Source organism: Armigeres subalbatus, chromosome 3, assembly GCF_024139115.2.
Source record: "Armigeres subalbatus isolate Guangzhou_Male chromosome 3, GZ_Asu_2, whole genome shotgun sequence".
Taxonomy (NCBI): Eukaryota; Metazoa; Arthropoda; class Insecta; order Diptera; family Culicidae; genus Armigeres; species Armigeres subalbatus.
Window position 1 is genome coordinate 47,076,303 of NC_085141.1, and position 25,905 is coordinate 47,102,207.

General features: G+C 38.1%; 1 long non-coding RNA gene and 1 pseudogene across 1 annotated transcript in view; one reads left to right on the forward strand and one right to left on the reverse strand.

Moving 5' to 3' along the window:
• Positions 1 to 25,905, reverse strand: part of LOC134228018 (uncharacterized) — a 593,534-nt gene that overhangs the window by 65,164 nt on the left and 502,465 nt on the right. The window lies entirely within an intron of this gene.
• On the forward strand, positions 45 to 24,955 carry LOC134227701 (uncharacterized; annotated as a pseudogene).

Genomic DNA, 25,905 nt, shown 5'->3' on the forward strand with positions numbered 1-25,905 from the left:
TCACCATAAGAATTCAATTCACAAATTTTCGACCCTACGTTGTGATGTTTTTTAACGGTGATTCTCCGGGCGACGAATAAGTAAAAACGACTGCTGACTGAACAACTGTTGATTTATTACCTCCGAGATGCTGCCGTTGCAGAGGATATGGTAGAGGAAGAATTTTTAGACGCTAACGAGACTTTAATCGAAGAAGAGATGCTTGAACTGTCCAGCGCTCAAAAACCAAAAAATCAAAGAAAGGCAAACAATCTCAGAACAAAGAAAAAAAATTCTCATCAAAGTATTACAAGAATCCAGAAATAGAACTGTTGGCTCGAGACAAAAGCTTCCACGTAACATTGTCAGCCTATTTGGACATTTGTCTCGCCAATGGGATGATCAATCGTGCCTACGCAACCGTGCTCAATTACAGGCATAAACGAAAACGCAAAGTTTCAGATATTGGAATATATAACCTTCTGTTACATGGTTACGCTGAGAATGGCAATGTTTTAAAAATAAAACATATTTTGATGATTCTGAAAGAGGATAATATTGAACCAACGCCTCAAACATATGCTGCCATTGTCGAGTGTCTTGGTAGATTGGAAACCACTGATGACGTGAAGGCAGATTCGATAACGTATCTCAAGGAAGCGGAGGCCAAAGGATTCACAATGGACGCTGTGTTGAACCAAAGCAAATTTGTGCGCGATTAGCGGGAAACTGTGCTGAATTTGTTCTGTGAGTTGAAGCCGGAGTACAAACCTAACTATACTGCCCCACAGTTGCTGTATGACAATCACCTATTGAACTCACTCAACGAGAATGTCAGGCCTCCCAACGAAAGGCACATCAGTGGAGGAGATGTTAAAGTGGCTGGTTCTGAAATAATGGAACCGAAGGCAGGATTTACGCGGGACCAACTGGAAGAATTTAGCAAAGCTCAAGTGGAATTGGAATTGAAGGGGCACCTAACGGTGAAGAGCATCCAAAACCCCAAATGATACAGTTAAGCAATACGTAAGTAGTGACACCTATTGAAGGTGACTTTCAACAATCCAGAGCTTCGAGCTTTCCTCATAGAGGATTGTTTGTAGATTACCTCCCATACCATTAAAATTGGTTATTTTACCAACCAACAATTTCTAAAACACTTGTTTTTTAATTCTAGCGCAAAGAACTTGAAGAGCTTTGGAAAGTTTGGGCTAAACAAATCACTTTGACATTCCAACGGGATCTTAACACATTGAAAGCAGTAACAGAATCAAAATCTAACCGTGCCATCAACCTGTTTCCGTACCTCAAGGTTCTGAGCGTGGCACAGTTCACCGAAATTATCTTGGATGAAGCCCAGATGTTGCTCGAGGGATCAGATACATTCAGTTATGTCCAATCGCAACTGCAAAAAGAACTTGGCTACAAGGTTGAGTCTCGATATAACGTGGAGCAAAAACGAAAAAGCGGAGTGTTGGACAAGACGTGTGAAATCTACAGTTTGTATTGCGATGTGTTGTCGGAAGAAACCAGTAGCGATAACTCGAGACAACTGTGGCAAAGACTTGTCCATTATACCTAATAGGAACGATGGATTCAGTTTGGATATCCAGTTAGCGTCGTGGCCCAGAGCTGCGGCTACCTCAACAAGCCCATCAACAGTCCGAACGCATCAACCAGGCAAATCCCCAAGATATGTACCCTACGCTCGATGCACTCAATTAACTAGCTGCTATTCCTTAAAAAATCCACGAGGAAGTTTTGAATATAATTCTGGAGGTGTTCAACAATGGAGGCAATGCTAAACTCGATATTCCGGAACCACTGAGTGCGCTTCCTGGAATTGTTGAAACCATACCGCGAAATGAAATGACCGGCTACGATCGTTTTAAAATGATGCGCCAAAAGATGACGCATCGGCGGAAGGAAGGAGACATGTACGTACAGCTTGTGGTGCGATGCACTGTACCGGCTATCATTGGCCAACCATTTCCGGGACAAAGTATTTTGGCTTCCGCAAAACATAGATTTTCGTGGAAGAGTATACCCGATTCCACCCCATTTGAACCATTTGGGACACGATCTGGCTCGCAGTTTGATGATCTTTCACCAAAAGAAGCCCTTGGGTCAAGATGGCTTTAAACCATTTAAACTTTAAATGGTTGAAGTTGCATTGCATCAACCTAACCGGATTGAAGAAGCGAGTGTCAGTTGAGGATCGTTTGAAGTACGCAGACGAAATAATGGACGATATTTTAGATTCTGCTGATCGACCCTTGACCGGTCGAATGTGGGGAAGTACATCTGACGAACCGTGGCAAACTTTGGGATGCTTCATAGAAGTTGCAAAGGTGCTTCGATGCCCTGATCCAGCAAAATTCATGAGTGGCTTCCCTATCCATCAAGATGGTTCGTGCAATGGTCTACAGCACTATGCAGCGTTGGGTCGAGATACGGTTGGAGCTTCTTATTGGCATTACATCCCCACACTGGGACAGAGCCGCCTCGCAGCTTAGTGTTCATTAAGCACTTCCACAGTTATTAACCATTTTTGCATTCGTATATCACGAGGCTAACACGATGATACTTTATGCCCAGGGAAATCGAGACAATTTCCAATCCGAAAATTGCCTAGACCGGCACCGGGAATCGAACCCAGCCACCCTCAGCATGGTCTTGCTTTGTAGCCGCGCGTCTTACCACACGGCTAAGGAGGGCCCCACGCTACGGTTAGAGCAAAGAGCGTTAATCTCGCCCCTTCTCATGTACCCCAGGATGTATACAGTGCGGTAGCTGCCTTAGTAGAAGAAAATCGTGCCAAAGATTCTGAGAATGGCGTGAAAGTTGCACAGATCCTTGAAGGTCGCATACAACGGAAAGTTATAAAAAAAACTGTCATGACCACTGTGTACGGCGTGACGCGCTTCGGTTCTCGGAAACAAACCGCCCGCCAGTTGGAATACATCGAAGATTTTCCCAAAGAATGGGTTTGGTCCGCTTCCAGCTACTTAACGCTGGTGTTAAACGAGCAGGAAAAAAAATCGAGTGGGTAAAATTTTTCGACTTCCATGGTGGCGCCATCTACATGTGACATTTGAAGCTCTAGAGCTTTCGAAAGCTTAATTTTTTTCCTGCTGGCTTCACAAAATTCAAATTTTTCCTGCTGAGATCACAGTCATGCATTGAAATATTGAAATTACTATAAAGCAATATTTAAGAGAATTATATACATAAAACAAAATTGACAACAGTGATGAATTAAATATGTACAATAATTTGTTAATACCTTTATTCCATTACGTTCCAATTAGACTAAGTTTCTAGAAGATATTTTTCCAAATTATGTCGTTTACAAAGCAGTGTATGAAGTAGTAATAAATGTACCTACAGATTTATGAATAAACTCAGCACATTAAGCTAACTTTACGATAACTGTATCAACGCGTTTTGGTTCTCGCGTTTTAAATGAAACTTGATGATTGCGCCAAAGAATAGATTTTTGGTTGATGTCGAGAACTCAGGGTTTAGTGAAGTTGAATGCAGTTCCAAATTTCAATGAGTTTTTGCTTCTTAAGTGAAACTTGATGATTGCGCCAAAGAATATATTTTTCCTGCTGGTAGTTTTTTGGTTGATGTCGAAAACTCAGGGTTTAGTGAAGTTGAATGCAGTTCCAAATTTCAATGAGTTTTTGCTTAAGTGAAACTTGATGATTGCGCCAAAGAATATATTTTTCCTGCTGGTAGTTTTTTGGTTGATGTCGAGAACTCTTGGTTTAGTGAAGTGAAATGCTGTTCCAAACTTCAATGAGTTGTTGCTTCTTAAGTGAAACTTGATGATTGCGCCAAAGAATATATTTTTCCTGCTGGTAGTTTTTTGGTTGATGTCGAGAACTCAGGGTTTAGTGAAGTTGAATGCAGTTCCAAACTTCAATGAGTTGTTGCTTCTTAAGTGAAACTTGATGATTGCGCCAAAGAATATATTTTTCCTGCTGGTAGTTTTTTGGTTGATGTCGAGAACTCAGGGTTTAGTGAAGTTGAATGCAGTTCCAAACTTCAATGAGTTGTTGCTTCTTAAGTGAAACTTGATGATTGCGCCAAAGAATATATTTTTCCTGCTGGTAGTTTTTTGGTTGATGTCGAGAACTCAGGGTTCAGTGAAGTTGAATGCAGTTCCAAATTTCAATGAGCTTTTGCTTCTTAAGATGATTGCGCCAAAGAATATATTTTTCCTGCTGGTAGTTTTTTGGTTGATGTCGAGAACTCAGGGTTTAGTGAAGTTGAATGCAGTTCCAAATTTCAATGAGTTTTTGCTTCTTAAGTGAAACTTGATGATTGCGCCAAAGAATATATTTTTCCTGCTGGTAGTTTTTTAGTTGATGTCGCGAACTCTTGGTTTAGTGAAGTTGAATGCAGTTCCAAATTTCAATGAGTTTTTGCTTCTTAAGTGAAACTTGATGATTGCGCCAAAGAATATATTTTTCCTGTTGGTAGTTTTTTGGTTGATGTCGAGAACTCAGGGTTTAGTGAAGTTGAATGCAGTTCCAAATTTCAATGAGTTTTTGCTTCTTAAGTGAAACTTGATGATTGCGCCAAAGAATATATTTTTCCTGCCGGTAGTTTTTTGGTTGATGTCGAGAACTCAGGAAGTTGAATGCAGTTCCAAATTTCAATGAGTTTTTGCTTCTTAAGTGAAACTTGATGATTGCGCCAAAGAATATATTTTTCCTGCTGGTAGTTTTTTGGTTGATGTCGAAAACTCAGGGTTTAGTGGAGTTGAATGCAGTTCCAAATTTCAATGAGTTTTTGCTTCTTAAGTGAAACTTGATGATTGCGCCAAAGAATATATTTTTCCTGCTGGTAGTTTTTTGGTTGATGTCGAGAACTCAGGGCTTAGTGAAGTTGAATGCAGTTCCAAATTTCAATGAGCTTTTGCTTCTTAAGATGATTGCGCCAAAGAATATATTTTTCCTGCTGGTAGTTTTTTGGTTGATGTCGAGAACTCAGGGCTTAGTGAAGTTGAATGCAGTTCCAAATTTCAATGAGCTTTTGCTTCTTAAGATGATTGCGCCAAAGAATATATTTTTCCTGCTGGTAGTTTTTTGGTTGATGTCGAGAACTCAGGATTTAGTGAAGTTGAATGCAGTTCCAAATTTCAATGAGTTTTTGCTTCTTAAGTGAAACTTGATGATTGCGCCAAAGAATATATTTTTCCTGCTGGTAGTTTTTTGGTTGATGTCGAAAACTCAGGGTTTAGTGGAGTTGAATGCAGTTCCAAATTTCAATGAGTTTTTGCTTCTTAAGTGAAACTTGATGATTGCGCCAAAGAATATATTTTTCCTGCTGGTAGTTTTTTGGTTGATGTCGAAAACTCAGGGTTTAGTGGAGTTGAATGCAGTTCCAAATTTCAATGAGTTTTTGCTTCTTAAGTGAAACTTGATGATTGCGCCAAAGAATATATTTTTCCTGCTGGTAGTTTTTTGGTTGATGTCGAAAACTCAGGGTTTAGTGAAGTTGAATGCAGTTCCAAATTTCAATGAGTTTTTGCTTAAGTGAAACTTGATGATTGCGCCAAAGAATATATTTTTCCTGCTGGTAGTTTTTTGGTTGATGTCGAGAACTCAGGGCTTAGTGAAGTTGAATGCAGTTCCAAATTTCAATGAGCTTTTGCTTCTTAAGATGATTGCGCCAAAGAATATATTTTTCCTGCTGGTAGTTTTTTGGTTGATGTCGAGAACTCAGGGTTTAGTGGAGTTGAATGCAGTTCCAAATTTCAATGAGTTTTTGCTTCTTAAGTGAAACTTGATGATTGCGCCAAAGAATATATTTTTCCTGCTGGTAGTTTTTGGTTGATGTCGAAAACTCAGGGTTTAGTGAAGTTGAATGCAGTTCCAAATTTCAATGAGTTTTTGCTTAAGTGAAACTTGATGATTGCGCCAAAGAATATATTTTTCCTGCTGGTAGTTTTTTGGTTGATGTCGAGAACTCAGGGCTTAGTGAAGTTGAATGCAGTTCCAAATTTCAATGAGCTTTTGCTTCTTAAGATGATTGCGCCAAAGAATATATTTTTCCTGCTGGTAGTTTTTTGGTTGATGTCGAGAACTCAGGGTTTAGTGGAGTTGAATGCAGTTCCAAATTTCAATGAGTTTTTGCTTCTTAAGTGAAACTTGATGATTGCGCCAAAGAATATATTTTTCCTGCTGGTAGTTTTTTGGTTGATGTCGAGAACTCAGGGTTTAGTGAAGTTGAATGCAGTTCCAAATTTCAATGAGCTTTTGCTTCTTAAGATGATTGCGCCAAAGAATATATTTTTCCTGCTGGTAGTTTTTTGGTTGATGTCGAGAACTCAGGGTTTAGTGAAGTTGAATGCAGTTCCAAATTTCAATGAGTTTTGCTTCTTAAGTGAAACTTGATGATTGCGCCAAAGAATATATTTTTCCTGCTGGTAGTGTTTTGGTTGATGTCGAGAACTCAGGGTTTAGTGAAGTTGAATGCAGTTCCAAATTTCAATGAGCTTTTGCTTCTTAAGATGATTGCGCCAAAGAATATATTTTTCCTGCTGGTAGTTTTTTGGTTGATGTCGAGAACTCAGGGTTTAGTGAAGTTGAATGCAGTTCCAAATTTCAATGAGTTTTTGCTTCTTAAGTGAAACTTGATGATTGCGCCAAAGAATATATTTTTCCTGTTGGTAGTTTTTTGGTTGATGTCGAGAACTCAGGGTTTAGTGGAGTTGAATGCAGTTCCAAATTTCAATGAGTTTTTGCTTCTTAAGTGAAACTTGATGATTGCGCCAAAGAATATATTTTTCCTGCTGGTAGTTTTTTGGTTGATGTCGAGAACTCAGGGTTTAGTGAAGTTGAATGCAGTTCCAAATTTCAATGAGCTTTTGCTTCTTAAGATGATTGCGCCAAAGAATATATTTTTCCTGCTGGTAGTTTTTTGGTTGATGTCGAGAACTCAGGGTTTAGTGAAGTTGAATGCAGTTCCAAATTTCAATGAGTTTTTGCTTCTTAAGTGAAACTTGATGATTGCGCCAAAGAATATATTTTTCCTGCTGGTAGTTTTTTGGTTGATGTCGAGAACTCAGGGTTTAGTGAAGTTGAATGCAGTTCCAAATTTCAATGAGCTTTTGCTTCTTAAGATGATTGCGCCAAAGAATATATTTTTCCTGCTGGTAGTTTTTTGGTTGATGTCGAGAACTCAGGGTTTAGTGAAGTTGAATGCAGTTCCAAATTTCAATGAGTGTTGGCTTCTTAAGTGAAACTTGATGATTGCGCCAAAGAATATATTTTTCCTGCTGGTAGTTTTTTGGTTGATGTCGAGAACTCAGGGTTTAGTGAAGTTGAATGCAGTTCCAAATTTCAATGAGTTTTTGCTTCTTAAGTGAAACTTGATGATTGCGCCAAAGAATATATTTTTCCTGCTGGTAGTTTTTTGGTTGATGTCGAGAACTCAGGGTTTAGTGATGTTGAATGCAGTTCCAAATTTCAATGAGTTTTTGCTTCTTAAGTGAAACTTGATGATTGCGCCAAAGAATATATTTTTCCTGCTGGTAGTTTTTTGGTTGATGTCGAGAACTCAGGGTTTAGTGAAGTTGAATGCAGTTCCAAATTTCAATGAGCTTTTGCTTCTTAAGATGATTGCGCCAAAGAATATATTTTTCCTGCTGGTAGTTTTTTGGTTGATGTCGAGAACTCAGGGTTTAGTGAAGTTGAATGCAGTTCCAAATTTCAATGAGTTTTTGCTTCTTAAGTGAAACTTGATGATTGCGCCAAAGAATATATTTTTCCTGCTGGTAGTTTTTGGTTGATGTCGAGAACTCAGGAAGTTGAATGCAGTTCCAAATTTCAATGAGTTTTGCTTCTTAAGTGAAACTTGATGATTGCGCCAAAGAATATATTTTCCTGCTGGTAGTTTTTGGTTGATGTCGAGAACTCAGGGTTTAGTGAAGTTGAATGCAGTTCCAAATTTCAATGAGTTTTTGCTTCTTAAGTGAAACTTGATGATTGCGCCAAAGAATATATTTTTCCTGCTGGTAGTTTTTGGTTGATGTCGAGAACTCAGGGTTTAGTGAAGTTGAATGCAGTTCCAAATTTCAATGAGTTTTGCTTCTTAAGTGAAACTTGATGATTGCGCCAAAGAATATATTTTTCCTGCTGGTAGTTTTTGGTTGATGTCGAGAACTCAGGGTTTAGTGAAGTTGAATGCAGTTCCAAATTTCAATGAGCTTTTGCTTCTTTAAGATGATTGCGCCAAAGAATATATTTTCCTGCTGGTAGTTTTTGGTTGATGTCGAGAACTCAGGGTTTTAGTGGAGTTGAATGCAGTTCCAAATTTCAATGAGTTTTTGCTTCTTAAGTGAAACTTGATGATTGCGCCAAAGAATATATTTTTCCTGCTGGTAGTTTTTGGTTGATGTCGAGAACTCAGGGTTTAGTGAAGTTGAATGCAGTTCCAAATTTCAATGAGCTTTGCTTCTTAAGATGATTGCGCCAAAGAATATATTTTTCCTGCTGGTAGTTTTTTGGTTGATGTCGAGAACTCAGGGTTTAGTGAAGTTGAATGCAGTTCCAAATTTCAATGAGTTTTTGCTTCTTAAGTGAAACTTGATGATTGCGCCAAAGAATATATTTTTCCTGCTGGTAGTTTTTTGGTTGATGTCGAGAACTCAGGGTTTAGTGAAGTTGAATGCAGTTCCAAATTTCAATGAGCTTTTGCTTCTTAAGATGATTGCGCCAAAGAATATATTTTTCCTGCTGGTAGTTTTTTGGTTGATGTCGAGAACTCAGGGTTTAGTGAAGTTGAATGCAGTTCCAAATTTCAATGAGTTTTTGCTTCTTAAGTGAAACTTGATGATTGCGCCAAAGAATATATTTTTCCTGCTGGTAGTTTTTTGGTTGATGTCGAGAACTCAGGGTTTAGTGGAGTTGAATGCAGTTCCAAATTTCAATGAGTTTTTGCTTCTTAAGTGAAACTTGATGATTGCGCCAAAGAATATATTTTTCCTGCTGGTAGTTTTTTGGTTGATGTCGAGAACTCAGGGTTTAGTGAAGTTGAATGCAGTTCCAAATTTCAATGAGCTTTTGCTTCTTAAGATGATCGCGCCAAAGAACATATTTTTCCAGCTGCTAGATCTTTGGTTGATGTCGAGAACGCAGGTTTTAGTGAAGTTGAATGCATTTCCAAATTTCAATGTGTTGTTGCTTCTTAGGTGAATCTGGATGATTGCGCCAAAGAATATATTTTTCCTGCTGGTAGTTTTTTGGTTGATGTCGAGAACTCAGGGTTTAGTGAAGTTGAATGCAGTTCCAAATTTCAATGAGCTTTTGCTTCTTAAGATGATTGCGCCAAAGAATATATTTTTCCTGCTGGTAGTTTTTTGGTTGATGTCGAGAACTCAGGGTTTAGTGAAGTTGAATGCAGTTCCAAATTTCAATGAGTTTTTGCTTCTTAAGTGAAACTTGATGATTGCGCCAAAGAATATATTTTTCCTGCTGGTAGTTTTTTGGTTGATGTCGAGAACTCAGGGTTTAGTGAAGTTGAATGCAGTTCCAAATTTCAATGAGTTTTGCTTCTTAAGTGAAACTTGATGATTGCGCCAAAGAATATATTTTTCCTGCTGGTAGTTTTTTGGTTGATGTCGAGAACTCAGGGTTTAGTGATGTTGAATGCAGTTCCAAATTTCAATGAGTTTTTGCTTCTTAAGTGAAACTTGATGATTGCGCCAAAGAATATATTTTTCCTGCTGGTAGTTTTTTGGTTGATGTCGAGAACTCAGGGTTTAGTGAAGTTGAATGCAGTTCCAAATTTCAATGAGCTTTTGCTTCTTAAGATGATTGCGCCAAAGAATATATTTTTCCTGCTGGTAGTTTTTTGGTTGATGTCGGGAACTCAGGGTTTAGTGAAGTTGAATGCAGTTCCAAATTTCAATGAGTTTTTGCTTCTTAAGTGAAACTTGATGATTGCGCCAAAGAATATATTTTTCCTGCCGGTAGTTTTTTGGTTGATGTCGAGAACTCAGGAAGTTGAATGCAGTTCCAAATTTCAATGAGTTTTTGCTTCTTAAGTGAAACTTGATGATTGCGCCAAAGAATATATTTTTCCTGCTGGTAGTTTTTTGGTTGATGTCGAGAACTCAGGGTTTAGTGAAGTTGAATGCAGTTCCAAATTTCAATGAGTTTTTGCTTCTTAAGTGAAACTTGATGATTGCGCCAAAGAATATATTTTTCCTGCTGGTAGTTTTTTGGTTGATGTCGAGAACTCAGGGTTTAGTGAAGTTGAATGCAGTTCCAAATTTCAATGAGTTTTGCTTCTTAAGTGAAACTTGATGATTGCGCCAAAGAATATATTTTTCCTGCTGGTAGTTTTTGGTTGATGTCGAGAACTCAGGGTTTAGTGAAGTTGAATGCAGTTCCAAATTTCAATGAGTTTTGCTTCTTAAGTGAAACTTGATGATTGCGCCAAAGAATATATTTTTCCTGCTGGTAGTTTTTTGGTTGATGTCGAGAACTCAGGGTTTAGTGAAGTTGAATGCAGTTCCAAATTTCAATGAGCTTTTGCTTCTTAAGATGATTGCGCCAAAGAATATATTTTTCCTGCTGGTAGTTTTTTGGTTGATGTCGGGAACTCAGGGTTTAGTGAAGTTGAATGCAGTTCCAAATTTCAATGAGTTTTTGCTTCTTAAGTGAAACTTGATGATTGCGCCAAAGAATATATTTTTCCAGCTGGTAGTTTTTTGGTTGATGTCGAAAACTCAGGGTTTAGTGAAGTTGAATGCAGTTCCAAATTTCAATGAGCTTTTGCTTCTTAAGATGATTGCGCCAAAGAATATATTTTTCCTGCTGGTAGTTTTTTGGTTGATGTCGAGAACTCAGGATTTAGTGAAGTTGAATGCAGTTCCAAATTTCAATGAGTTTTTGCTTCTTAAGTGAAACTTGATGATTGCGCCAAAGAATATATTTTTCCAGCTGGTAGTTTTTTGGTTGATGTCGAAAACTCAGGGTTTAGTGAAGTTGAATGCAGTTCCAAATTTCAATGAGCTTTTGCTTCTTAAGATGATTGCGCCAAAGAATATATTTTTCCTGCTGGTAGTTTTTTGGTTGATGTCGAGAACTCAGGATTTAGTGAAGTTGAATGCAGTTCCAAATTTCAATGAGTTTTTGCTTCTTAAGTGAAACTTGATGATTGCGCCAAAGAATATATTTTTCCTGCTGGTAGTTTTTTGGTTGATGTCGAAAACTCAGGGTTTAGTGAAGTTGAATGCAGTTCCAAATTTCAATGAGTTTTTGCTTAAGTGAAACTTGATGATTGCGCCAAAGAATATATTTTTCCTGCTGGTAGTTTTTTGGTTGATGTCGAGAACTCAGGGCTTAGTGAAGTTGAATGCAGTTCCAAATTTCAATGAGCTTTTGCTTCTAAGAAACTTGATGATTGGTGCCAAAGAATATATTTTTCCTGCTGGTAGTTTTTTGGTTGATGTCGAGAACTCAGGGTTTAGTGGAGTTGAATGCAGTTCCAAATTTCAATGAGTTTTTGCTTCTTAAGTGAAACTTGATGATTGCGCCAAAGAATATATTTTTCCTGCTGGTAGTTTTTTGGTTGATGTCGAGAACTCAGGGTTTAGTGAAGTTGAATGCAGTTCCAAATTTCAATGAGCTTTGCTTCTTAAGATGATTGCGCCAAAGAATATATTTTTCCTGCTGGTAGTTTTTTGGTTGATGTCGAGAACTCAGGGTTTAGTGAAGTTGAATGCAGTTCCAAATTTCAATGAGTTTTTGCTTCTTAAGTGAAACTTGATGATTGCGCCAAAGAATATATTTTTCCTGCTGGTAGTTTTTTGGTTGATGTCGAGAACTCAGGGTTTAGTGAAGTTGAATGCAGTTCCAAATTTCAATGAGCTTTTGCTAAGTTGATGATTGCAAAGAATATATGGTAGTTTTTGGTTGATGTCGAGAACTCAGGGTTTAGTGAAGTTGAATGCAGTTCCAAATTTCAATGAGTTTTTGCTTCTAAGTGAAACTTGATGATTGCGCCAAAGAATATATTTTCCTGCTGGTAGTTTTTGGTTGATGTCGAGAACTCAGGGTTTAGTGAAGTTGAATGCAGTTCCAAATTTCAATGAGTTTTTGCTTCTTAAGTGAAACTTGATGATTGCGCCAAAGAATATATTTTCCTGCTGGTAGTTTTTGGTTGATGTCGAGAACTCAGGGTTTAGTGAAGTTGAATGCAGTTCCAAATTTCAATGAGTTTTGCTTCTTAAGTGAAACTTGATGATTGCGCCAACGAATATATTTTTCCTGCTGGTAGTTTTTTGGTTGATGTCGAAAACTCTTGGTTTATTGAAGTGAAATGCTGTTTCAAACTTCAATCAGTTGTTGCTTCTTAAGTGAAACTTGATGATTGCGCCAACGAATATATTTTTCCTGCTGGTAGTTTTTTGGTTGATGTCGAGAACTCAGGGTTTAGTGAAGTTGAATGCAGTTCCAAATTTCAATGAGCTTTTGCTTCTTAAGTGAAACTTGATGATTGCGCCAAAGAATAGATTATTCCTGCAGGTAGCTGTTGGGTTGGTGTCGAGAACACAGGGTTTAGTGAAGTTGAATGCAGTTCCAAATTTCAATGAGTTTTGCTTCTTAAGTGAAACTTGATGATTGCGCCAAAGAATATATTTTCCTGCTGGTAGTTTTTGGTTGATGTCGAGAACTCAGGGTTTAGTGAAGTTGAATGCAGTTCCAAATTTCAATGTGCTTTTGCTTCTTATGATGATTGCGCCAAAGAATATATTTTTCCTGCTGGTAGTTTTTTGGTTGATGTCGAGAACTCAGGGTTTAGTGAAGTTGAATGCAGTTCCAAATTTCAATGAGTTTTTGCTTAAGTGAAACTTGATGATTGCGCCAAAGAATATATTTTTCCTGCTGGTAGTTTTTGGTTGATGTCGAGAACTCAGGGTTTAGTGAAGTTGAATGCAGTTCCAAATTTCAATGAGCTTTTGCTTCTTAAGATGATTGCGCCAAAGAATATATTTTTCCTGCTGGTAGTTTTTGGTTGATGTCGAGAACTCAGGGTTTAGTGAAGTTGAATGCAGTTCCAAATTTCAATGAGTTTTGCTTCTTAAGTGAAACTTGATGATTGCGCCAAAGAATATATTTTTCCTGCTGGTAAGTTTTTGGTTGATGTCGAGAACTCAGGGTTTAGTGAAGTTGAATGCAGTTCCAAATTTCAATGAGTTTTTGCTTCTTAAGGGGAACTTGCTGATTGCGCCAAAGAATATATTTTTCCTGCTGGTAGTTTTTGGTTGATGTCGAGAACTCAGGGTTTAGTGAAGTTGAATGCAGTTCCAAATTTCAATGAGTTTTTGCTTCTTAAGTGAAACTGATGATTGCGCCAAAGAATATATTTTTCCTGCTGGTAGTTTTTGGTTGATTTCGAGAACTCTGGGTTTAGTGAAGTTGAATGCAGTTCCAAATTTCAATGAGTTTTTGCTTCTTAAGTGAAACTTGATGATTGCGCCAAAGAATATATTTTTCCTGCTGGTAGTTTTTGGTTGATGTCGAGAACTCAGGGTTTAGTGAAGTTGAATGCAGTTCCAAATTTCAATGAGTTTTGCTTCTTAAGTGAAACTTGATGATTGCGCCAAAGAATATATTTTTCCTGCTGGTAGTTTTTTGGTTGATGTCGAGAACTCAGGGTTTAGTGATGTTGAATGCAGTTCCAAATTTCAATGAGTTTTTGCTTCTTAAGTGAAACTTGATGATTGCGCCAAAGAATATATTTTTCCTGCTGGTAGTTTTTTGGTTGATGTCGAGAACTCAGGGTTTAGTGAAGTTGAATGCAGTTCCAAATTTCAATGAGCTTTTGCTTCTTAAGATGATTGCGCCAAAGAATATATTTTTCCTGCTGGTAGTTTTTTGGTTGATGTCGGGAACTCAGGGTTTAGTGAAGTTGAATGCAGTTCCAAATTTCAATGAGTTTTTGCTTCTTAAGTGAAACTTGATGATTGCGCCAAAGAATATATTTTTCCTGCTGGTAGTTTTTTGGTTGATGTCGAGAACTCAGGATTTAGTGAAGTTGAATGCAGTTCCAAATTTCAATGAGTTTTTGCTTCTTAAGTGAAACTTGATGATTGCGCCAAAGAATATATTTTTCCTGCTGGTAGTTTTTTGGTTGATGTCGAGAACTCAGGGTTTAGTGAAGTTGAATGCAGTTCCAAATTTCAATGAGCTTTTGCTTCTTAAGATGATTGCGCCAAAGAATATATTTTTCCTGCTGGTAGTTTTTTGGTTGATGTCGGGAACTCAGGGTTTAGTGAAGTTGAATGCAGTTCCAAATTTCAATGAGTTTTTGCTTCTTAAGTGAAACTTGATGATTGCGCCAAAGAATATATTTTTCCTGGCGGTAGTTTTTTGGTTGATGTCGAAAACTCAGGGTTTAGTGAAGTTGAATGCAGTTCCAAATTTCAATGAGCTTTTGCTTCTTAAGATGATTGCGCCAAAGAATATATTTTTCCTGCTGGTAGTTTTTTGGTTGATGTCGAGAACTCAGGGTTTAGTGAAGTTGAATGCAGTTCCAAATTTCAATGAGTTTTTGCTTCTTAAGTGAAACTTGATGATTGCGCCAAAGAATATATTTTTCCTGTTGGTAGTTTTTTGGTTGATGTCGAGAACTCAGGATTTAGTGAAGTTGAATGCAGTTCCAAATTTCAATGAGTTTTTGCTTCTTAAGTGAAACTTGATGATTGCGCCAAAGAATATATTTTTCCTGCTGGTAGTTTTTTGGTTGATGTCGAAAACTCAGGGTTTAGTGAAGTTGAATGCAGTTCCAAATTTCAATGAGTTTTTGCTTAAGTGAAACTTGATGATTGCGCCAAAGAATATATTTTTCCTGCTGGTAGTTTTTTGGTTGATGTCGAAAACTCTTGGTTTAGTGAAGTGAAATGCTGTTCCAAACTTCAATGAGTTGTTGCTTCTTAAGTGAAACTTGATGATTGCGCCAAAGAATATATTTTTCCTGCTGGTAGTTTTTTGGTTGATGTCGAGAACTCAGGGTTTAGTGAAGTTGAATGCAGTTCCAAATTTCAATGAGTTTTTGCTTCTTAAGTGAAACTTGATGATTGCGCCAAAGAATATATTTTTCCTGTTGGTAGTTTTTTGGTTGATGTCGAGAACTCAGGGTTTAGTGAAGTTGAATGCAGTTCCAAATTTCAATGAGTTTTTGCTTCTTAAGTGAAACTTGATGATTGCGCCAAAGAATATATTTTTCCTGCTGGTAGTTTTTTGGTTGATGTCGCGAACTCTTGGTTTAGTGAAGTTGAATGCAGTTCCAAATTTCAATGAGTTTTTGCTTCTTAAGTGAAACTTGATGATTGCGCCAAAGAATATATGTTTCCTGCTGGTAGTTTTTTGGTTGATGTCGAGAACTCAGGGTTTAGTGAAGTTGAATGCAGTTCCAAATTTCAATGAGCTTTTGCTTCTTAAGTGAAACTTGATGATTGCGCCAAAGAATATATTTTTCCTGCTGGTAGTTTTTTAGTTGATGTCGCGAACTCTTGGTTTAGTGAAGTTGAATGCAGTTCCAAATTTCAATGAGTTTTTGCTTCTTAAGTGAAACTTGATGATTGCGCCAAAGAATATATTTTTCCTGCCGGTAGTTTTTTGGTTGATGTCGAGAACTCAGGAAGTTGAATGCAGTTCCAAATTTCAATGAGTTTTTGCTTCTTAACCTTTCCGTCCCCAACGTCTGTTTTTAAGGTCTTTCAAAAATCTATACTTCTGTAAAAATCGCATTTCTTGACCGATTCTTTCGCAACAAGTTGCATTCCATCCGGATGGATCCCAATTTTCGATTTAGACTTGTTTCGAGGCTATCCACAGTACGGTTCCAGATATATTCCAGATTTCGTTGGGTATGTTGTCCCCGGAATAAGTGGCCCTTTACAATTTTAGGTCAAAACAGGTCGTGCGACACCTCAAACTTCGTGATTTTACAAAGCAATGATGGGAATGATATTTTTGGGGTTCCTGGCCCACTCAGACTCAATCCGACCACATCGGTCATAATCCGGGGACCAACGGAATGACCATTTTCTAAATTGATTCAAAATAGGTCGTGCGACACCTCAAACTTCATGATTTTACAAAGCAATGATGAGAATGATATTTTTAGGGTTCCTGGCCCACTCGGATTTATTCCAGCCCCAATCCGGAGGACCTACGGAGTACGGAATGGCCATTTTCTAAATTGATTCAAAATAGGTCGTGCGACACCTCAAACTTTATGATTTCACAAAGCAATGATGGGAATGATACCAGGGCGTTGCCAGAGGGGGCAGGTTGGGGCAAATAATTCGAAAAACATCGGGCTCTAGAATTCTCCTTGAAACCCTTCTAGCAGCTTCCCTGGGAACTTCTAAATTCCTCCGGAAAGTTATCCACAAATTCCTCTGAAAATCGTTCGAAAAATTTTCTCATGTAATTGTAATTTCTCCTTATCTAGAAACCCCTCACTAAATTTGTTTTTAGGAAATTCATGAGGAAATTCCTTGAAGATTTCTTTTCTTCTACAATTTTTCCTTCTAGACATTTCTTTGGCTATTCTTCCAGAAAAATATCCGGCATTTCCTTCAGCAATACATTCGAGAGTTCCTTCAAGAATACAAACGGAATTTCCTCCCAAAATTCCGCTAGAAGTTTCTTAAAAAATTTATCACTTGTAAATTTGTAAGAAATTCCTTTGGAAATTCTTCTAGGAACTTCTCCGGGCATTCCTCCAGGAACTCTTCCTTTAATTCCTCCTGGATAACTTTCAGGAGTTTTTCAGGGAATACCTTCATAAATTTAATAATGAAATCCTCTAGGATTTCATTCTGGAAATCTTTCCGCTATTACTTCAGAATATCCTTCAAGAATTCATCTAAAAATTTCTTTAGAATTTCTCCAGGAATTCGTTCATGTATTTCCTCGGAAATTCTTCCAGGTATTTTCGCGGCAATTGCATCAGGTACTTCTCCAGGAATTTCTCCTGAAATTTTCCGGAATTGTACTAGAATGCTTTCCACTTCACTAGAAATTTACTCCAGAATTTCATTCTGATATTAAATTGACAGTTCCTCCAAGATATCTTCCAAGAGTTCTTCCAGGAATTTCTTCAGAAGTAACCTCCGTTAATTCATCCGGTAATTTCTTCCTCCTAGTATTTTGTCGGGAATTCCTATAGATATTCATCCAGAAATTCCTTCATGAACTTCTCCAAGAATTAGTTCAGGACTTCCTTGTGAGAATTCTTCCTGAAGTGCTTGTGAGAGTTCCTTCGGGAGGTCCTCCAGGAGTTTTTACAAGAGTTCCTCCGGAAATCCCTTCAAGAACTTCACAGGGAATTCCTGGAGGATATATGGCAGGAATTTCACGGGATATGGGATTTCGGAAGTTCCTCTAGAAATTCAACTCCGGGTATTCCAACGGCTGTTCCTCTGAAAATTCCTGCGGGAGTTCCAGCAGTAGTTCCTCCGGGAATTCATTCAGGCTTTTTTTTTATAACAAAATCCGCCAGAAGTTCCTCGGAGAATTTCCCTGGGAGTTCCTCCGGGAGATCCTTTGAGAATTCTTCCAGGAGTTCCTCCTGGAATTCTTACGGAAGTTCATCCAGGAGCGCTTACGAGAGTTACTCTAAAAATTCTTCCTGTAGTTCTTTAAGAAATTCCTCCAGAAGATCCACTGGAAGTTCCTCCAAAAATTCTTCTGATAATTTCTCCGGAAATTCCTCCGTGAGCTCGTCCGGAAATTACTCTAGGAGTTCCTTCTTAGAGAAACACTCGGAGGATCTGCCGTAGAAACTTCCGGAGGAATGCTCATAGAAACTGCCGGTGGATCTCCTGGAAGAATTCCCGTAGAAACTGCCGGAAGGGCTCCCGTAAGAACTCCCGGAGGAATTTCAGAAGGAACTCCTAGAAGAATTCCTAGAGGAACTTCCAGAGAAACTATTGGAAGAACTTTGGGAAGAATTTCCAGCTAAATTTCTGAAATGCCTAAATGAGTTCCTGAAAAAAGCCTGCATGATTTCCTGGAAGAGCTACTGGTGGAAGAGCTACTAGGGCCCTCCTTAGCCGTGCGGTAAGACGCGCGGCTACAAAGCAAGACCATGCTGAGGGTGGCTGGGTTCGATTCCCGGTGCCAGTCTAGGCAATTTTCAGATTGGAAATTGTCTCGACTTCCTTGGGCATAAAAGTATCATCGTGTTAGCCTCATGATATACGAATGCAAAAATTGCAACTTGGCTTAGAAACCTCGCAGTTAATAACTGTGGAAGTGCTTAATGAACACTAAGCTGCGAGGCGGCTCTGTCCCAGTGTGGGGATGTAATGTCAATAAGAAGAAGAAGAACCTAGTGGTGGAACTCCCGGAAGAATTCCCGGATGAACACCTGGATCAATTGCCTGTGGAATTCCCGGAAAAACTCTCGGATGAATTCCTGAAATAACTTCCGTAGGAATTTCTGAAAAAAAAAACTCCCGGGAGAATTTTCAAATGAACCCCCGAAGGGACTGCCAGTGAAACTACCAGAAGAATTCTCGGAAAAAATCTTGGATAATTCATCTTATAGACAAATCTCGTCTAGCTGAAACCTTTCTAGGGGTATGTAGCTGGATCATCATCATCATCAGAGGACCTCCGGGAGAATTCCTTGAGGAGCTCCCAGAGAAATTCTCGGTGGAGCTGCTGGAAGAATTTCTACAGTCAAACCTCCATGCGTCGATGTTCTATGACTCGATATCGACTCATGGAAGCAAATTATTCCATACTAAAAAATATTTTCTGGGTTACTGTGATGGTCCCTCCAAAGAGCTTTCCAAGGATTTTCTATTCTACATCTCGATATTTCTATGAGTCAATGGTCCCTTCAATGTCGACTCATGGAGGTTTGACTGTATATAAATTCCTGAAGAAGTCTAAATGAATTCCAGAAAGAAAGCTTGAATGAATTCCCGGAGGAAATTCTGGAGAAATTCCCGGAAGAATTTTCAGGATCGTAGGATCTGCCGATAAAACTACCGGAATAATTCTCGGAGAAAATCCTGCAGGAACTCTTTGAGGACTGCCGGTGGAACTCCTGGAGGAACTCCAGGAGGAATTTTCGGAAAAACTCCTGGAGGATCTCCCAGTATAAATCTTGAAGTTTCCACCGGAATTCTTTCAGGATTTCTTTGGGAATTAATCTGGGAATGCTTCCGAAAATCCCATTGTTGATTTTATTCACGGTATAATTTCTGTATAAATTTTCGGTGGAATTCCCGGGTCCCTGGAATGTGACCGATGTGGCTGGATTGAATCCGAGTGGGCCAGCAACCCTAAAAATATCATTCTCATCATTGCTTTGTAAAATCAGGAGGTCTGAGGTGTCCAACGACCTATTTTGAATCAATTTAGAAAATGGCCATTCCGTCCGGTCCCCGGATTGTGACCGATGTGGCCAGATTGAGTCCGAATGGACCAGGAACCCTAAAAATATCATTCCCATTATTGCTTTGTAAAATCATGAAGTTTGAGGTGTCGCACGACCTATTTCGAATCAATTAAGAAAATTGTCGTTCCGTAGGTACTACGGATTGTGGCCGGAATGGATCCGAGTGGGCTAGGAACCCTAAAAATATCATTCCCATCATTGCTTTGTAAAATCAGGAAGTTTGAGGTGTCGCACGACCTATTTTGACTTAAAATTGTAAATGGCCACTTATTCCGGGGACAACTGACCCCAACGGAATCTGGAATAATTCTGGAACCGTACTGTAGATAGCCTCGATTTTAGTTACTATGTCTGAAACTTGATTATGCATGTGTACAACATGTGATAGATTTAGTTCGGAAAAGGTATTGGAGGTAACCGCCCTTCGGTGGGGTTTGATCCCACGACCCCAGTTCGCATGACAGGTGCTTTCCTACTAAGCTACGAAGGACCTCCGTCGTCCACCGCAGAGAGTTAGTTCTGAAAATGTATTGCGAGGGATCGGCTGGTACCTGGTGCTGGGAATTTGGTTTCATCAGTACTCGCTAAGCTGCGGTGGACGACGGAGGTCCTTCGTAGCTTAGTAGGTAAAGCACCTGTCATGCGAACTTGGGTCGTGGGATCAAACCCCACCGAAGGGGCGGTTACCCTCCAATACCTTTTCCGAACTAAATCTATCACATGTTGTACATATGCATAATCAAGTTTCAGACATAGTAATTAATTTCCACTCCGGGTGGCTTAATACCCGGCATATAGGCAATTAACTTTGAATGTACTGATCTCGATTTTAGTATAAATGGAAAATTATGATCCATCTGGATGGAATGATGTTGCGAAAGAATCGGTCAAGAAATGCGGTTTTTACAGCAGTTTAGATTTTTGAAAGCCCTTAAAAACAGACGTTGGGGACGGAAAGGTTAACTGCCTGGCTAATTGTTTCACCCCTCAGGCCATTCATCCCCTCAGCACGGGTCGCCTGATACCTTGGGATTCGATGTTAGGGACGTCATATTGTCAACTTCAGTGTTGTACCGAGCCTGTCGATATGATCGGTTTTACACCGTTACGCACTACTTCAGAGTATCCATATCCCAGCGTAAGGGCAGACAGACAACCTTACTTGCTCTTTAAATATTGGGTTTAAGATGGTTTAGTTGAAATTCGAATTTTCTTATAATTGTGTAGTTACATAATTTAAGGTTTGAAGCCAAAATTACACATTTTTCAGCACAAACTGATATTAACCAAGGCTTTCGTATAACTATAGCTTATCTACATTAATAATTTAAAAAGATTCACAGTAATTATGATCGATAGGATATAAATCTTTGGATATACGTCGACTTGGGGCGGTATTGCCAATTAGGAACAAGGTCATCTCCAGGATTAAGAGTCACCTAACCCTTGAATGCATTTAAAAAATCATGAAAATATGTTCCGCCTGAATCAGAGATGATTTAAACAACGGATATGGTTTTAATCGTAAAAATTACCTTTAGGCAAATTCAGATATTGTCGTCAACAAATCAACACGGAATACGCCATTTTCAAGCGAAACATCATTTAAACATAGTCCCTAGAAGTGCAAGGAATATGTCACCCGTTTCTAAATAAATTCAGCATACTTTTAATATAATTTTTGGTCCTCGCTTGTCTTGCCCCGAGGGGGTGGACAATTCGCCCCATATCATAAATATAGGCATCATAAAAACACCTTTTTTAAAACCAGTTTATACGATATTGAAACCTCATTATTCAGTGTTTATTGATACTAATGTCAAAGGCAGGTCATCATAAAGGTGTATCATGGGACAAATCAGTAGCATTCGAAGGAGTTTCACTATTATACAAAGATTACCGCTTAGGGTGGCCGTCTTGCCCCACTTTCCCCTATATCAAGAAACCTATCAATGGGACTGTTGGATTACTCGGAATGGAATATTTGCTGAAGAGTTATCCAATTTGGCTCTATAAGTCAAAAAGGACATAAACCATACGTTAAAGAGAAAACTGGACTTTGATTACACGTGTTGATCTTAAGGCCTATATTCCAGGGAATTCTTGGTTGATCTGGAATGCAATAGAATCATTTTTATTAAGAATTATTTGCCCATCGGATAAGTGTGTAAACCTCAGCAGGGCCTATACTCTAGGAAATTATTGGCTTACTTGAGAAGGAAGAGCTATTGAAGGCGTATCTAAACTATTTATATCAATTTGGGTATGGACATTTTTGCAAAAGAAATATCACCCGTTTGGTTACACGTGTAGATCTTAATTCCTATACTGTAAGGAGTTCTTGGATTACCTGACATGGATTACCTACGGTTACTAGAGGCGTATCCATTTTGATTCTACGGATTAGAAAGGACATGAACCAAAAGTGATATCAGCCCGTTGGTAACGCGTGTAGACCTCTACCTACCGTGTAGACCTTTAAAACGTGAACTATTTAAAGAAAGAGATAACATACCCTTAGTTACGCGTGTAGAAGTTAACCCTTTCCCGCTCATGGTGTTTGCGGAGCACCATCAAATTTTACACCCTCTAACCACCCTTCATCGAATTGTTTCAACAACAAAAAGCGATATTTGGTATATTTTTATGGTTCCATTAGACTGCAAATATAATCAATTTTGAGTACGAATTGTTAAACTATTGAAAACAATCAATTAACTATTAAATTACAATTCGAAACTTTTTTTTTCGTTTTCCACTAATTTTAGCTATGCTAAATAACTTTTGTTCTAGTTATTTTTTCAAAGATGATTCATTCCTATTGAAATCTTTGAAAAAAGTCGTGGGTGGGAAAAGGTTTAGGCCTTGGTTACGCGTGTAGAAATCAAGGAATTCTTGGATGATCTGGAATGGAACAATTGTTCCAAGGCATAGGTTAAAGATGCACAACATCTACTAAGTTCATTGGCTTTCTAAGAGTGACTACTTATAGGTTCACTTTTAGATGACAATAGTGTTTAAAATTATTTTTACGTCACCTGCCGTAAAAAGCAAGCCGTAAAACTTAGTGACGTCTAAAGAAGTTCCGTAAAAGAAGGTTGAGTGTAGCAAGAAAAAAAATATTGGCATGATTAACAAATGCTTCATTAGATTATGATCTGCTGCAGCAATCACTCATCAAGTTTTAGTTCCCCGTGGTTCTTCAATCGTCTTGACAAAAAACAGCGTTCTTTGAAATTACTCAAGAAATCAAAAAAAACGTTGGCTTGACTAAGAAATGCTCCATCAGATCAGCAACCATTCATCAACATTTAATTCTTCATTAATCTTCACTGAAAACAGCATTTCATAAAAAATCAATGAGCAAGGAAATATCGTTGGCTTGGTTAACAAATGTTTCATCTGATCAGCAACCATTCATCAAGATTCAATTCTTCATTAATCTTCACTGAAAACAGCATTCTTCAAAATTTCTCAAACAATCAATGAGCAAGGAAAATCGTTGGCTTGATTAACAAATGCTCCATCAGATCAACAACCATTCATCAAGTTTTATTTTTTCATTAATCTTCACTGAAAACAGTTTTCTTCAAAATTACTTAAAAATCAATGAGCAAGAAAATATCGTAGGCATGATAAACACTCGTCATGTCTTAGTTCTTCATTAATCTTCACTAAAAACAATGTTCTTCAAATTACTCAAAAATCAATGAGCAAGAAAAAACCGTTAGCTTAAATATATTTATTTAAAATATCGTTGGCTTGGTTAACAAATGCTTCATCAGATCAGCAGCCATTCATCAAGTTTTAATTCTTCATTAATCTTCATTGAAAACAGCATTATTTTTTTTTATATCTTTATTATAGAGGTTTGCAGCCCTAGGCTGGCTCACCTCTTAACAGCATTCTTCAAAATTACTCAAAAAATCAATGAGCAAGATAAAATCGTTGGCTTGATTAACAAATGCTCTATCAGATCTGTGGTAAACAAAACTTAAATCAACCATTCATCAAGTTTTAATTTTTCATTATCCTTCACTGAAAACAGCATTCAGCAAAGCAAAAATCGTTTGCGCGATTATGAAAAGAAAAGCTGCATCAAATCAACAACTACCTTTTCATCATGCGTTAATTCCTAATCTTGTAAAATATTAAGCTTATGCAGTTTCCCAAATAAATTATTTATTTGCATTAATATTATGCAACTAGGTACTCATAAGGAATTTCAGTAATTGCATCACACTAACTACCTACCACAGGAATATTTAATATCTAAGCTCATAGTGCTATATACTCCACAGACAGTCTGTGCTATCTAATTTTATTATTGCATTATCAAAAGTAATATAAACTTTTATAAATTTTGAATACCTAATTTACTTCCTTGACCTCACTGAAACAAATATTGTGAAGGGTTTGCATGATCTATTCAATAATCTATTTAAACTATTAATTCATAAATCGTTACCAAAAAACTTCGATGAAATTTGATTTCCTATTTGTTAGCATAATGGAAAGAAGTAGTAACCTTTGGCGTAAATCGCACAAACTCGATTAAGTTGAAAACCGGAATACGGGACTAGCGAAGTTGGATTTATCTCGCAATCCGTACGTTAAACCTAACTTCCTAATTAAAATCCAACTTCGACAGTCCCTCATTTCGGTTTTCAACTTGACTAGCGATAGGTATTTGGTATTTAGCCAATTTTAGATCATTAATTGAAAGGCTATCGTAGTAAGTAATAATTAATACGTTTTATCTGTGCGATGATGTTAATTTTGGATTTTCTATAATTACTGTTTAATTTCTCTGTGGTTTAATCTTGAACACATCAGAATTTGCCAACCGACGAAATTTGCTGCTATTTATTGAACTATAATTATTATCTTTTATCCACCCGAAAACTTGGTTCGAAATGCTAATAATGAAAAATTATCTCTACTCACCATTCCAGACATTATTTCACTTATTATGGTACATAATATTCATTTTGATTAAAAATATTAAAAAATATATAAAAATTAAAAACATCACTACGCGAAACTGTATGGATTCGAACTCAGCAGGAAAAAAGCTCGACCTGTGAAATCAGCCGGCAAAAAGCTCAATATTGTGAAGTTAGCAGGAAAAAAGCTTAAAATGTGAAGTTAGCAGGAAAAATATTTTTTCCTGCTTATAGTTCATGCGTTCAGGCACAGGTGGCGCACTGAAAGAGCTTTTTTCCTGCTCGATTTTTCCTGCTAGTTTAGCAGAGGTTACTTAACGGTGAAAACCTTCAATGCCTTGAGCGAAATGTTCACGTCGGGTAGAGAAATTCAAGATTGGTTTACCGATTGTGCAAGGCTCATCTCCGCCGTATGCGCAAGGAACGTCGAATGGATCACACCGCTTGGCCTGCCGGTGGTTCAGCCTTACAACCGCTCCGATAGGACGATGTCCTCCAAGCCGGAACATTTCTCAATGGACTCGCAGATTGCTTCCGAGCGGAACCACAAAACTTTTTGCGTTTTGCTTCTCAGATAAAACGTAAATAAATAAAACGTCTGTCAAAAAAAGTCTACACTTTCCGAAACACTTCAAAATAAATTTAACCATAATGTGAGTAAACTACACTAGCGCCTCTGGCGGTGCTGGTCTCGTCAGCTCTTCTGGGTTGCATGAATTTTTAATCGGTTCTTCGGGACAATCACGTCCCGGTTATTAGTTCCTGCCTTAACGTTTCCATTGAAATCGTGACGTCATGCTCGTTTGGAGACACGTTCGACAGTTCGTTTGGAGACAGAGGATTTAAGGTGCCGTCAGACGTTGCAAGCAAATCACTCGCAACCTGGGTGGTGCGGATAGAATCGATTTGGTTGTCAAACTGAAGCCAAAATTTTCTTTTGTGCCGGAGCCAAATATTGAAGATTGTGGTTATGTTCGTTTCTGATCTAATATTGAGAAGTATTGTTATTATTTGGGGAAAAAATAAAAATAAACTTTGTTTGAGTTTTGTATTCTTTGTAACAAATATTCTCACATTATATTTCGAGTGGAAAATTAGTAGGAATGGAACTAAAAAGCACTCGTTACGAAATTTCACGAGATTCAGCAGCTGATCGGAGCACGAATGTATGTAAACAATCATAAAGTCATGTAGAGTCTAGAGCATTTGTGCGCCCTCATGCAGCGTCGAAAGAGAAATTCGAAGAGCGGGAAATGTTTGACAGCCAAGTAACTGCAAAATAATTTTGTTTATGGGAGTGATTTCAAAATATCCCTCTACTCGCTTGAGCGCAGAAAAGCGGCTCTATCCGCAGCACCCAGCTCGCAACGAGCATTTTGCTCGCAGAAAGTGACAACTGTCAAAAATTTTCCTGTCTGACTACACTGAAAGTGATTGCATGCAAACAAATGACAACTCGTAAGCAAACGCTCGCTTGCAATGTGTGACTGCTAAGCGTTAAAAATTTTCAACTCGCAGAAACGAAATT